A 15525-nucleotide genomic window follows, 5' to 3' on the forward strand; every position below is an offset into this window, starting at 1 on the left:
AGAAATAAAATGAAAAACTATTTCCGATGGCCTCTGAATGATCCCTGCTTTGAGGCACTAGGGAAAAATTGATTTCAATAATTGAAAGAGAGTTTTGTGATTACTGAACAATTAGCCCCACAGAAGATTCTGCCTGTACTGCCCACTGACTTCTACCACATCTGAATGAAGACTGTCCTGTTCTGACTGAAGTTTGTCCATAGACAAACCAGGTGAATTAAACCCTGTGTCTTCTTTTGTATTGTCTTTAAACATGAGTCTGAAAGTTAGTTAATTATAAATGCCAATTAAGATCTTCTAGAAGTGATAGATGAATATCCAGGTATGGTCGTGCTATCCAATCTTAACTATGTGAAAACTTCACTCACTCCTGGACTGAAGTTCCCTCCTTCCCTTCCTTCCTTTCTTCTTTAATTCCTTCCTTCCTCTAGCTCCCTTCTTCCCTTCCTTTTTCCTTCCCTCTTTCCCTCCATTCTTTTCATCCTTCCTTCCTTTGAACTTTCTTCCTTGTTTTCTTTCTTTTGCCAGAAAAGGAAATAGTATCACACGCATAATGATCAGCAACACACAGGTGGGTAAATCCTTTTGCTTGAAAACCTATTTTTAAGGTCTAAGTAAGAGAACTACATTTTTTCTCTCTCTTTTACATCACTCACTCTCTCTCATCTGTAGCAACCAATTCAAAACAAAAAAAAACAAAAATAGACTAAAACAATAAACTAAACTGTATGCTATTGTTTTCATCAGTGTTCTATCACTAGAACAGAATACTCATGCAATCAGCTTACTTAGAGGAAAGGTTAATTGACGCACAGTTTTAGAGGTTTAAGTACAAGGCTCATGGAGCCATTGCGGGGGGGGGGGGGGGGGGGAATCTGTTGCAAGGTCATGTGACAAGATCTTCATGGCTGAAACAGATAGTGGCAAAAGTTGCTCATCTTGTGGTAGCTAGGAAGTAAACAGAGAGCAGAAAGGGCTTGAAATCCCAGTATCCCCTTGATGAATGCAGTCAAAATAAAAGGCTAAAGGCCTGAAAAGCATCCTGGAAAGTCTTTGATATAAATCCACATTAAACTGGAGTCCTGGAGTCTGATGTCCACACGCCAGGGCATCAGCAATCCACACACTAGCTCAGGAAGCATCAAGTTTTATGTGCTAACTGGCTACCTCCTTCTTCCATTTCAGTTCCATCTGAACCTTCAAACTACTGGATACTACCACACATGTTCCAGGCATGTCTTTCTCCTCAATTGCTCTCCTATGTGCAGTCATCTTTGGAAACCATCCACAGATACACTCATTTGTTTTTTTAATGTGTCTCTCTATTCAACTATCAAGATTAACCCTTACATACATACACCAATGAACGTAATCTTCATTATAACTATCTAATACATAGTTATGTGGTGATACTGCTTCTCTATAATGGAAGCACAGGAGGTTGTTTTATATAACACAAACATCAAGTAATATATTGCACCACGATGTTATAATTGCTTGAAGGCTTTTAGATAATAGGAAATTTTCAGTTCTATTACATCTATTGGAGCACTATTGTATATCTAGTTTGTTGTTGACCAAAGCGATACATAACATACCCATACGTGTATATACAAAATAATAGTAAGAGTTGGCTTAGATATGGCAAAGCTTATGAATGTGGCAGAGAAGTTTGAGGAATATAATACATTTTTAAAAGCTACACAATCTTTACCCTAGGTCTTCCATTACTTAACTGCCTACACCTACACAAGCATGTCCCCTCTATCTATGATATAGCAGAGAAAAGGGAAGATGAGAACAATGATGATGGGTGATGGTGATGATGGTGGTGAAGACATATGATAGGTAGATATCTAGATAGAGAGATATCTAGATAGATAGATAGATAGATAGATAGATAGATAGATAGATGATAGATAGATAGATAGATAGATAGATAGATAGATAGATAGATAGATAGATGATAGATAGATAGACACAGACAGGGCTCTGCTGTCTCTGTGTCTACACTGCATACTCTTATCATACTCTTTCCACTGCTGTCTACACTGGAATCTTTATTGTACACTTCCCTACTGTTGGTTAAAATAGGATCTTAGGAGCATTTTTGCCTGAGCAGTTTTCAAACCATAATTCTCCCAGTTTCAGCTTATTGAGTAGGTAATGCTTACCTTTTCTGTAAATATAGTAGTTTTTTTAAAAATAAGGATCCAGTATTTTTTTCTTTTCTTTTATCTTGTTTCTTTAAAGGTTCCAAGCCTGTCTCCAGATAGACAGAATAAGTGTTAAGGCTTCAACATAAAAGCTAGAAGAGGAAGAACAGAATTGAGTCCATAATGTTTACTCAAATCTCTATTTTTCTTTATTAGTGCAATTGTTACACTACTACAGTGATGGACCAATGGGTTTCAACTAGAAGTTGAATCACCATAATAATTTTCTTTTTCCTTTTCCTTTTTTGTCAGTTTTGGGGCTTGAACTGTGGGCCTGGGCACTGTCCCTGAGCTCTTCAGCTCAAGGCTACCACCCTACCCCTTGAGCCACAGCATCACTTCCAGTTTTCCAGTGGTTAATTGGAGATAACATTCTCACTGATTTTGGTGCCCAGCCTGGCTTTGTACAGCGATCCTCAGATCTCAGCCTTCTGAGTAGCGAGGATTACAGGATGAGCCACTGAATCTGGCTCCATAACACTTTTTTAATAGTACAGAATCCTAGGCACAATTACACATCTATGGGATCAGAAAACTTGGAGAAGGATTTCCAGAAACTTCTGACTGAAACTTCTGTGCAGAGACAAATAATGTAGATCCCAGGTTGAGAACTTCTGCCCTACACATCTTGCCTTCCTGGTCAACTCCAGCCTATCTACTTGCTCCACTTTCTGATTTTATTTTCCAACTGCAACTGTTCTTTCAAAAAGCCACACAATGACTTCATGGTTACAAAACTGCCGAGAATCACTTCCATTCTTACTGACTTTAATGTGTCTTCAACAGTTGTACTCTGGATTCTCCTAATTTCATGAGATTCTTTTTTTCTGTTTTCTGTGCCTTTGCACCCATGTGAATTACATCTCTGCTTCACATGTTGGAGTGTTCCTCATCAAGTCTTATTTCTCTAATCCCAAGATACTGCTCAGGGCATTTCTTTCCTCTTTCTCCTAGGGCATCAAATCTATTCCAGTAACTTCAAATGCTATTTGTATTTTTTAAAAATCCTAAACCATTTAAACTACTCTGGTAAATATCTTTTCGTTGACTTTTTCCATACACACATGCTCAGGAATATCTTATTTATTTCTCAAATCTAGTGTATTCATTAATTTACCCAACATTGCAGAACATCCTCATAACATGTACTAGATTCTGGGGATGCATGGCAAAAATAAGATAGAATCACACCTCCACGTACAATATAACAAAGAAATTTACACATGCAATTGCAATGTATCATTAAATAAATTAATACCTTGGCTCAGGGCCTGAAGAGATATGAAAAATCCACATTTGAATGCCAGTGAAAACCTCCTGGAGAGAATCATGCCTATGCCCAATCTTAAACTGGATAAAGAAGTCAGTGAGGAAGAGAAACACAAAGAAAAGATTATAGTGACCATTTACCAATACAAAACAGATATCTGCCTATCACCACCCAGAATGCCTTGAGAGAAACCTTTGGTTACAGAATTAGTGACAGCTTCCAGAAGCCAAAAGGTGCATACCTCCCACTCTGAAGCATGGCCAAGCCAGGAGGTGGCTTGACACACCAAATGGCATTCCAATTGGATCATCTCTCACAAGACTCCAAATTTTAAGCAAAGATCATGGGACCAATATTGGGTTTATGCACACAAAAGAAACTAAGTAGCACTTGAACAGGCAGGAAATTAGTGCTGAGAGTATTTGGAGTGGGGGGGGGAAATGAAGTGTTTCAAGAAATAGTTATAGTTCAAACCTATGGGTTTGAGGTGAGAAATCTGAAAATCTGCACCTCTACATGTGAGATGCACCATGACCATGGGCCGTTTTCTTGGTTTTCTATATTGAGAGATGGAATAACACCCGTAAGCTATGTAGCCAGGCTGAAATGAGTATTAAAGGAGCTGTCTCATAGCGAGCACTCAGCACAGTATGTGCCATAGCCTACGATCAATAGAGAGGTCAATAGGATCAGAGGCTATGGAAGAGTTAAAGAAAGTAAAGATGAAGTATTTTGCCTGGAATCACTCAACAGACAACTTTAGAGCTGGAGAAGGTATAGGAAGGATGCAATGGGTAGGAAAAGGTATCCCATGAAAAACAGACAAGAAATAGAAGTGATGGTTTAAGGACAGCTAGCTGTGATGGAAACACAGATTTAATAGTCTCTAATGTGAGATGTAGAGTTATCCATAAAAGCCCCACCACCAAAATAAGCTATATGTAAACAGTTACTGAAACAAGGGACTAATTGGTTCAAACAGTAAGTCACAGGTGTGGTTTACATACTGCTACAGATCCCTGAGAACTACTCTTAGATTATAGAAAATCAAAATTACTTTCCTAATCATGGCAAAATATTGCTCATTTTCCCTTGCATGACTCAAGAGTAAAACAATGGCAAATAGAATCACAGGCCCCTTGGTATGATCATGTCTGAGATATCAAACTTTCACCTTTCTAACTCCGTTTAGAGACATTTTGATAAGTTTATTAAATCTTAAACAATAAGGCCATATCATTTTAATATTCTGGGTGGCAAAAATCAGAAGAACACACAAAGTACTTCGGCTACAGATCCAGTGTGATGGTTTGTTCATACTACCCCTTTCAAGGATACCATTTTAACTTTAAAGAGTGGCTAAATAACATGGCTATACAAAGGCAGTGTTTGAAAAACATTTTTCTGGGAAATGAACAAATATGAGCCTGTCATAACAAGTAAAACAATATTTGTTTCCATTAATAATATTTGGGCTTTTGGGCAAAAATTATAATCTTGAGGGAAAAATGCATGCTGGCTTCCATGAGTTTGACAGCTCTCAATATTTAACTACTTTTCTGATGTGATTAGTGGTGATATTTAATTAATATAATACTGCTATTTTGTAAAACAAAATATACCAACCTTCCATATCTACACAAGTCAGTAAGTCAATATTTTCCAGATTACTGTGTGTAATGTCAAAACCTGTAACAGGAAAAGAACAATTCAATATGAAAAAGAGATGAATGAGCTGTGTATCAAGGTGGAAAAAATTCACAAATACACTTTGAGATCCCACACTGAAGTTAACCTTTAAGAAATCTTTGTTGACTTTTGGTATTCTATGCAAGAAAAACACACTCTCATCTGCCTATTTGTGTGCCATGCTTCTTATGCCATGCTTCAAAACAAATGCCACTTCACAGAAGCAGATTCAAAATCCAGTTGTTCTCTGTTAAGTGAGGCTTTAATGAGATTCGCAAAAATGTAAAACCTATACTTTCTTCTCAAAAGTTGTTTTTGTGGGCCGGGAGTTTGGCCTAGTGGTTGAGTGCTTGTCTAGCATGCACGAAGACCCAGATTTGATTCCTCGGTACCACATACATAGAAAAAAAATGCTGGAAGTGGTGCTGTGGCTTGAGTGGTAGAGCTCTAGCCTTGAGAAAGTCCAAGGACAGTGCTCACGCCCTGAGCCCAAGCCAGGACTGGCAAAAAAAAAAAAAAAAAAAAAAAAAAAGTTGTTTTTGTTTTGAAATAGATTCATTTTACTTTAAAATGTATCCTAGTTACCATATTCTGAATTCATTGTTGCTATTATAATACTGCTATTAAAGATTGCTTTCTGTTTTCTTTCCTAATATGATTGCATGAACACGTATACTTCATATCAATTTTTAAAAAAATTTCATTGCAGTGTTCCATAATTTTCAACTATAGAAGTGCCTAAAACTGGGTACCAGTGACTCATGCCTGCAATCCCAGCTACTCAGGAAGCTGAGATCTGAGAATTGTGGCTTGAAGCCAGCCCAAACATGAAAGTCCAAGAGTCTCTTGGCTCCAATTAACCACTAGAACACTGCAAGTGGCACTGTGGCTCAACGTATTAGAGCTAGCCCTGAGCAAAAAAGCTCAGCGATAAGGCCAGGCCCTGAATTCAAGTCCCAGCACTGGAAAAAAAAACAAACAAACAGAAAATAGAAAGAGTGCCAGGAAGCTCAAAAAGTAATGGCCTAGAGATTGAGAGATTGGTTCTAGATTGCACTCACTAACCTTGGTTTCTTTTTCATCTCTGTAACTAAAATGCCTGACATAGTAGCTTAAAGGAGGAAAGATTTATTTTGGCCCACAGTTTGAGAGGGTTCAAGTTTTGCTCCCTTGGCCCCAGGCATCTGGGCAGTAATATCATGGTATTGCAGCACGTGTCAGTGGATGTCCTCACCCCATCATAAACAGGATGCAGAAAGATGCACAGAAAGGACTCAGAACAAAAACAGCCCCTAATAGCACACCTCCATGACCAACTTCCCCCAGCTGGTTTCCACCTTCTAATCTTTCTGCAGCCTCCCCAAATACCGTCACCAGTGTGTAATGAAGATAAGGGAAGAAGGTCTAAGCATCCATACACACAAAACTCTGGAGGACGTATCATATTCAAACCATAACAAGGTAGGTACAAGAATAGACATGGACAGACCCATTGAGTAAAAAGGGAGAAGTAGTTCCTATAAAAAATTAAAGGATTAGGCAAAAGCAAAAGGCTATTTTTAGACTGATAGGAATTTTTAAGGAAGATTTAATTTCATTATGATACTGGAGTTAAAAAGTGGATAGGGAAAATATAGCAGATGGAAGAGCTTTAAGCAAACCATGTAACAGATCTAGAAACAGGAAAATCACCAGACTAGTACCATGAACCCAGGATTCCCTTAGCCATGGGAATTATTTTTCAATATTTCAGTGGATGCCAGAGACTATGGACAATATTGACTCCTATATACAAGTATATCTGTGATAGGCCTTAATTTCTGAATTAGGCTTAAGAAGAGATGGATGATAGTAATGATAAAACCTAACAATTAGGGACAATAATAAAAGTTATATGAATGAAATCTCTCAAATTCCCTTTCTGTACATATTTACTCTCATTGTGACAATGTATAAAGATACAATGCATGTGTGATTGAATGAACTGAGGTGAATGAATAAAGGTTTGTGGCTAAGTGTGGGCTAACGACCCAAAGCTCATCTGCTTCATCTTGCTGCAGAATGACAGGAAATTCATCATGCCAATCAGAATGCACACAGCTTAAAACATATGAATTGTTTGTTTGTGGAATGTCCTGCTTAATAGTATCAAAACCAAAGTTAGCCTCAGGTAACTGAAAGTACAGAAGATGAAACCACAGATCAGAGGGACTGCCATCCACGCCAGTGTTAACCTGTGCTCACTAGCCTACAGGAATAACCTGGTCATATTATCAAACTAACATTAAGCAGCTGGCTGTACAATAGTTATTAAATTTCTATCCTAACAGTTCACCCATACAGAAATAAAGGCAATCTTATCTCAAGCAAATGTCTGAACACTACCAATATTTTAACGATTTTAGTTTTGTTGTAGTAACATATATACTGAAGGTTTACACCAAATTATCTCCAAATACACTACAATGTCCTACAACATGACATGGTTTACTTAGTCAACTGTCTATATTCTGATTTTATAAACATATAAGCTGTAAATTTTGCCTTTGAGATCTATGTTGAAATCAAACTCTAGAAGACTGGGGACCTTGCCATCTTATTTTATTTTGAACAACATTTTTTTTCCAGGGAAAATGGTTAAGTGGATTTTGTTTTCTCTTTTAAACGATTTACTATAGCCTATTGAATCAGTATATTATATAGTACGGAACCGATTCAACAACAGAAACAAATGTACAATTTATCTTCTTTGGCCAAAGTGCACCAATTTGATGTTTAAGGCTAACTGTTGAAAACCCAAACTCTAGAATTGGCTCCTGCCTCTACATATAATTTTGATAGATAAGTAACCATTAGAACTTTAATCTTGCCAACTCAGAAAGTGCTTGCTCTTTGCCAAAGTAAAAGGCTCTACAGATTGCAAAATGCTGTAAAGCATTTAAGGAGTTTGAATTCTTGATCTTGGAGTACAGTTGGGTTTAACGATTTCAGCTGAGGCTGAGGTATGTAGACGTTACTGAGTTCAGATGCCAGGAATCTCAGTCTGCCTCTCTTATGTATCATGAACCAGAATCCATGAAGTTAGTACTTCAAATGTTGCTTAGCATGAGATGCATATTTTGTGAGTCCTATATCCTATTAAAGATTGTAATGCTGATACTATCATAACATTTGAGTTCTTTCATTTACTCTTAGAAATAATTTGTCATTTGAGAAATAATTGTATATGAAAACAAAATCCAAGATATGGAAATAAGAGCTCTCTTTTAAAAAGTTTTCTTTTTATTTTATGACACGTCTGTCTTCATTTCTTTAATGTAGGTATATTTACATATATCTCTTCAGGAGGAGGGAAGGATACAGAACTTAAGGGACAAAGGGTGAAAAGGTACAGTAAGCAACTCACTGGACATTGATGCAACTGAAGTCATGGATGAAGACAGGAGGGAGGGACTGGGAGAAAAAAAAAGAAAAGAAAATAGATGTGAATGCTATAAGTGTAGTTTAGGAGTATAGCATATTTTTAGCATGTGTGAGATCCTAGACTCAATTCCCAACACCAAACAAATATTGAAATTTTAAATTCTACTATTAACAGCAAAAAAAAAAAAACAAAACAAAACAACAACAAACGGTAAAAAGCAGGAGCTGGGAGTTTGGCCTAGTGGTAGAATGCTTACCTAACATGTACAAAGACCCAGGTTCGATTTCTCGGTACCACATATATAGAAAATCCAGAAGTGATGGAATGGCTCAAGTGGTAGAGTGCTAGCCTTGAGGAAAGCCCAAGGACAGTGCTCAGGTCCTGAGTTCAAGTCCAGGACTGGCACACACAAAAAAAATTTGAAGCAGTTTTTCTCTTAGACAAAGGACAAAGGATGAACCAGTACAACAGTGATATCCTCAAGACAAAATGTTAGGAAAGAACTTTACAATTTGAGAGGGAGTAGAGGGAGGGAAAGTGGAAAATAAACATGAGAAGGATTAACAATGTTCAAGAAGTAATGTACTCACTATCTTACAAATGGAACTTTAACACCTGTATATATCACCCTGATAATAAAATATTAAAAAAGGAGTTTAAAAAAACTATTCCAACAAAAATATGAAATATATACTGACTATATCAATAAAACTGGATCTTGTTTCATATTCTATTATACTAGTTATACAATAATTATCAAGCTAATAGTTCATTTTGTATCTGTTCATTATTAACTAAATTGCTCCTGAAGAAATCACTCCCACCTGAAATGAAAATAGGATTTTTTAAAGTCATAATCTCACCAAGTAGGTTTTTACTTGTTAAAAGCTTTTACCAGATAATCCTGAAATCACTCAATTTTTCCAAAACCTATTCTAATTTCAAAAGAAGATCAAAATACAAACTTCTCTCCATGTGTCTCTCAGGTAAAGGGAAGTGTTCACAAGGATCCTCTTATACTCTGAAATAAAAGTGCTTATAATCACTTACAAGCTTATTTTTAAAAGTACTTATAAGAAACAACAACTGGATCTAGACGGAAAGTACATCAATATAATAGTATGAAGAATATAGGTCCATTAACCTCTGACAGTTTAGCTAACTTAAATTCTTCATTAGTTCAACTCTCAACCAGGAAAGCAATGTACTTGGTAGCACTTTGCTTATCTCATAAACATATTGAAAGGTATATTAAGCCACTTTATGTACTCTCCATTCATTGATCTACTCTTTCAACCAACCCAAACATACAAACGTCTTCAGTATGAAAGCATCTAACATGTACTCCATGTCCTAAGTGATGCATTTCTAAGTTAGAGGTTGTAAAAAGTGCAAATTATTAATTGTGAAGCATTGTAATTAAAATTAATTCAACCTTCTTTTGAAACCCTATGAAGGATTCTTAGCACAGTGTAAAATGCTGACTAGAAAAGTCTTTGATTCTTACACGTCTTTACTCATTGATCTAGGAGGAAAATGAAGGGAATTTGAAATGTTTCTTGCTCGCACTCTGGGGAGGATTGAAGCTATTTCAGAGGAGTGCTGTAAGACTTGAGTAGAACCATATAAATAAAACCAGTGGCACAGGGAAGATTTTACAGAGAAAGTGAAATAAATTGAATATTAAAAGGATAACATGTTAGAATCTGGACAAGAAAAGGAAGTGTATTTCTGGAGCCCTGGGACTTCTGTTGGAAACATTTTCATACTCTGAATTTTCTTCTGCCCCCTGTTCTACCCTCCCAATTTGTATACTAAGAAGAGAGCACTAGGCAATCAAGAAAATAACAAATTCTGGCAAGAATGCATGGAGAAAAGGAACCCTAATACACCATTGTTAATGCAAATTAGTGCACCTACTATGGAAGTTTGCATGGATGTTCATCAGAACCAGTCTTTGGAAGATATCCAAAGGACTGTTAGTCAACACATTAAAGAAAAGATACATGCATGCTTATATTGATTGCAGATCTGTTGCTAAAACCAAGATATAGGATCAGCCAATGTGCTTGATCCCATATGTGCGTGAAAGAATGTAAAGAAAATCGTGGTGCAGGGAGCCTGTTGTAGAGAAACATCTTTGCTTTTTGTGGACAGGAGGTAGAAAGGGTACATACAACCTTCAATGACTCATTCCTACTGATCAGCTTCCTCCAGCTAGAACCCACCTCCTTAAGTTTTCACAGGCTCTTGATAGAGAGCCAACAGCGATACAAGCTTATGGGAGATCATTCATATCCAAACCCAAACAATCACCAACACTTTTACAGTCACTTCATCTTAACCATCATCTCTATACGAATTTTGTAAGAGAAAATATGTATCACACAACTTCAATCTACACCTAAAAAAGAAAAAAAAAAAGCAGAGTAAATTGGACCAAAGCATCAGTGAGTAATATAAATGCATTACCTAATTAAACTGTAGAGTGCCACATAGATTACAGATATACTATCAGGCTTCTCCAGAGAACCAGAAACAATACAATACATCCAATTAGCAAAGGAGATGTATTAGATTGGATAACATTATCAGAGATGACAAAGCTATCTGTAGGCTGTAGACTTGGAGAAACTAAAAGCTGTTCAACCCACGGAGCTAAAAGCTGTAAAACAAGGTCAATAATCCAGCCACCCTCTGAGGGTAAAGACTGGACAGTTTCCTGGAAAGTCATTAATGTAAACTCACTTTCAGTGGCTAAATAATCTAAAATTTTCTGTCCATACAGGGCAGATCCAGCATCCCCCAACCAAAACCAGCCCCCAAAATAATGCCTCTCAACAGGAATCCAACATGTAGGTGTTTTTGCTTTCCTCTGTTTTTCTGTTCCATCTGGGACCCTGCCCTGTTGGGTAGCACCATTCAAATTCAAAGCAGATCCCCTGATATCTTCAGAAAGATCCTCATAGACATACTGAGAAGTATGCTTCCACAGATCTCTAGATATCTCTCAATCCAGTAAAATTGACAGCCAAGATTAACCATCACCCAGTCTGCTAGAGGGGTTTTAAGTCAAGCAAATTTGACACTTAGAGTATTTGGAGAAGAATCAAAGAATCGTATGTCAAACAAAGGAAGATGGGTCACCTTAAATCAGTGGGTCATCCAAATGGGAGGTGAGGAGGCGTAGGGGCAGTGTGGTTCCTTCAGCAGGAATATAGGCCAAAGTGCAGGAAGCGATAAGAACATTTGGGTAAGAGGAAACCACTACTGAGGAGACCTGACACCTCCAAAGCTTTGTGAATGTCTTCAGAAGTGCCTTTCTGGTTGTATGAATGTGCAACACAGAAGTGAAAGTTAGATTTAAAAGATGGGTGCATCATCATGAGAAAGAAGTCAAAGGAAGATTTTACCTGGTTATTTAGAAAGGCCATCCAAGGGCATTCCTGCAGAACTTGATAACAGCAGACCAGTACTATGTTGAGGGCAAAAGACTGCACTCACTTCTGCTCTTTAGGACGTTCTCTCCCTAACATTTTTTTCTAAAATATTTTTTTCTGCCTTGGGCACAGAATTTTAAATACCTGTTCTATCCTTGAGCATGAAGTTTTCTACTACTGTGTTTTAAAAAAAAAATCATGATAGCTTTCTGTATTTGGTCATTCTAGATGATCTTCAGCACTGAAAATATTAGTCCAGTTCTGAAGCTGTTCAAATTTAATTTAAATTGGGAACCATTGCTACTACAGGCTACATTTAGATCATTACCTATTTCAAATGTTTTGGTACAGTCCATTGGATCTCAATATAGTTTTCTTCCTAGAAAAAAAATATGGATTTTCTCTGGTGGCTCTTGAAGCTGCCTTTAAAGCACCCAACCAAATTCTAAACTGTCATATTACCTGGGTAAGAGATAAGGGGGAAGAAAAGTATCCAGTTATTCAACCACATTTCTGCTTTTTTGTACAAGATTCAGATGAAATACAGTCACTCAATAAAGTCCTTCTGTTTTTCTTGCCCTCCCTCCCTGTCTCTCTTTCCCTATTTGCCTGGAAAGGGGAACCCTAAACCCTTTGGAACTATGCCAACACCACCAAAGAATCTCTTGACTATTTTCCCAGGGAATTCCTGCCTTAAATGTCAGCAGAGTACAACTCTCCCAGCCAGAACAGAATCTGCATGAGTATGAATTTAGGAAAAGGTGCCTATTATACCTACTGTGAAAACCTGGATCCACCCATGTGACATGGGCCCAAGGAGAAAATTTAATTTTTGAAGGGTTCAATATCCATTGGAAAGATACGTTTTCTCAAATTCAGCTCCTTGGGGAGCAAGAGACTAAACCATACATTCTGCTTCCTTGCTGCTGCTACTACTGCTGCTGCTACTGCTGCTGCTGCTTGATAGTTGGGTTTTTTTTTCACTCTTTTAGGGAAAAATATATCTGGAAACTACCCTGAATTATAACCATAGGGTAATGCCTCTTTCAAAAGGGAACAGAGCTTCATTAAACCCTTTGTTGTGGTAGCTTGGGCTGCTGTTGTTCTGTTTACTTGTTTGTTTTTAATGAACATACTGATATATAAGTGCTCTGGGGGGAATTCATGATGCTGAGATTCATGAAAAGCAAAAGAAGATTTATGAGTTGGGATCGAGTCGGCCCCACCAGCCTGGAGACACTTCCGTCTGGTACTGAAGCATTGCTGGCATTTTTAGTGTTTTTGTTTCAGTCTTCAATCTCCGAACACATGAAGAAATATTAAAAGTTCTGAGGGCAAGGGTGGGAAAAGGAGTCCACAAATTTCAAAGATATACATCGGCACCAAAGGAAAACAAAGTGGCACAGGAGATTAAAAATGCAAAAGCAAAGCATGCGGACCGGGTTAGGTTTTGTGAGGTTCTCATTTTATTCTTCCTTCCATTTCTCTGTTATTGACCTTCGGCCTCACAGTGTTCTCCAATTAAAACTTCACAAGATGTTCTGGTTGGGAAGACGCACGATATGTCAGTCAGTGTGTCAGGGAACTTGCCTTTCTCTAAAGACCACAGCACAACACAATAAGGAGGACAAGATTCATTAATAACATTGCCTTTTAAAATGAATTAGGCCCTTATCATTCAGGAAAAAATAAACTGATTCCTGGGTCTCCTTGGGTTCCAGACCCAGGTCAAATCAGTTCAGCTCAGAAACTATTACCTGTATTCAGTAGGGTACCTATCTCAACCTGCCTACTACCTCGTGTGGCATATTACAGTTGTCTTCTTTCAACATCAGATCCTGAACACCATCACAAATGATTGTCTTCTCTAGGTAAAAGAAAAGCCCAAGTACCAGTGTAATCTACAGAGCTAATGATAGGGTAAGAAAATCAGCATACCATTCCAAGTATTTTTATAAGCCAGCAGCATTATCTAATAAGAGAAACTAGCTCTGGTAGATGAAGAGTTAATTTCTGGTCCATTTTAAGCCACTCTATTGAGCAGACTAACAAGCATAAGAATTGTTGCCAATTAGTGTGGCCCTTCCCTTGACGGGAAGTCTTCCCTTAGAGACTGAACTGTCAACACATCAGCCAGCTACAAAAAGAGGAAAAAGGCTGAGAAACTGTGGTAACCACACTTGGCTGGCACTTAGTAAGATGGTGACTGGAACTACCTAGGCCATGCAGAGAATGCTAATGAGCTTAGAAGGGTGTCCTATAAAGAGAAGACCTGGAAAATGTCCCCTTACTCACTGGCCAGCAGTGCCAAAACACAACAGACTTTGTGTGTTTCTTCAGATCTGACCCCAAGACTTATTCAGAAAGAAATACCCACAATCCTACAAGGATCCTGGAGTTCCAAGAGCTCACAAACACTTCATTTTTATTTGGGGGGTGGCATCAAATCAATTGTACTTTGCCTAGACAATGTTTTCAAATCTAAAAAAAAATGCATCTTTAACCTCATTTTTAACTTTAAATGGTAAATATCTTTAAAAGTCAGTTTGAAATGTTTCAAGTGTCCTTTGTTGAGGCCCATACATTCTGGTGCCTCCCACCTCAGAACTGATTCTGAGTTTCAGAAAGCATATTAGTCGAAAAGCTGAAACCACTGTGAAAACACTGATGTATGGTGATCGATGTGTACCCACGTTCTTAAGACTGTAAAGCCAATCTCTGATGTCTCAGAATGCCGAAATAATAATAAAGTGTTCCTCTGACTTTCACACTCAGAATTTCTCTCTCTAATGAGAACTTTGTCTTCATTGCTTGGTTTTATGTTCACAAATGAGACAAAAGATTTAAAAAGTATAATAGTCTTCTTCTCTCTTCTTTATTTCTTTCTTACCACATTTCATTTCTTAAAAAAGATAGAAAGAAGTTAATTAACAGAAATTAATTGTCTTCCTGTGTCTCATGCCTGTAATCCCAGGTACTCAGGAGACTGAGAACTGAGGATTACAGTTTAAAGCCAGCCCAGACAGAAAAGTCTGTGAGTCCCACCTCCAAAAAATCATCAGAAAGCCAGAAGTGGCTCAAGTGGTAGACTATTAGGCTCAAAAAAACTTAGAGACATCGACAGTGAACAGGCAATAAGTTCTAGGCCCATGACTACAAGCACACACATATATACAGGCACACACACACACACACACACATGCACATGCACACTCACATATACATACACAGTTGTGAGACAGAGAAGCCCATAGATCAATGTGAGTTACTACTCTTACAGTTGTTAAATTGAGGGATGGGATCACAGGTGTTCATCATATTATTTAAAGTAATTCATTTACTATTAAAAACCCAGAGAGCCATGTGTACAACCAATGACAAGAGTATCATAAACTACGTATTGATGACTCCATGTCTATGCACCAGACATTTATTTTAGGAAAAAATAATTAATAATGAGATGGTGATATAGGAAGCTAATTCCCA

The 15525-nt window shown here is 37.6% G+C and overlaps 1 long non-coding RNA gene across 5 annotated transcripts in view; it reads right to left on the bottom strand.

Annotated features, from left to right (window-relative positions):
- Nucleotides 1-866: 866 nt before the first annotated feature.
- The window catches only part of LOC150049812 (uncharacterized), a 107160-nt gene continuing 92501 nt past the window's right edge, over nt 867-15525 (bottom strand). For all 5 annotated transcript variants that reach the window (XR_016538826.1, XR_016538823.1, XR_016538824.1 and 2 more), the window contains 3 exons: nt 5113-5175; nt 2175-2308; nt 867-948 (listed from right to left, as the gene is read on the bottom strand). This is a non-coding gene — a long non-coding RNA (uncharacterized LOC150049812). The remainder of the gene's footprint in view (nt 949-2174; nt 2309-5112; nt 5176-15525) is intronic.

The sequence above is a fragment of the Megascapheus bottae genome, chromosome 19 (assembly GCF_031878675.1).
Source record: "Megascapheus bottae isolate mThoBot1 chromosome 19, mThoBot2.hap1, whole genome shotgun sequence".
Lineage (NCBI taxonomy): Eukaryota > Metazoa > Chordata > Mammalia > Rodentia > Geomyidae > Megascapheus > Megascapheus bottae.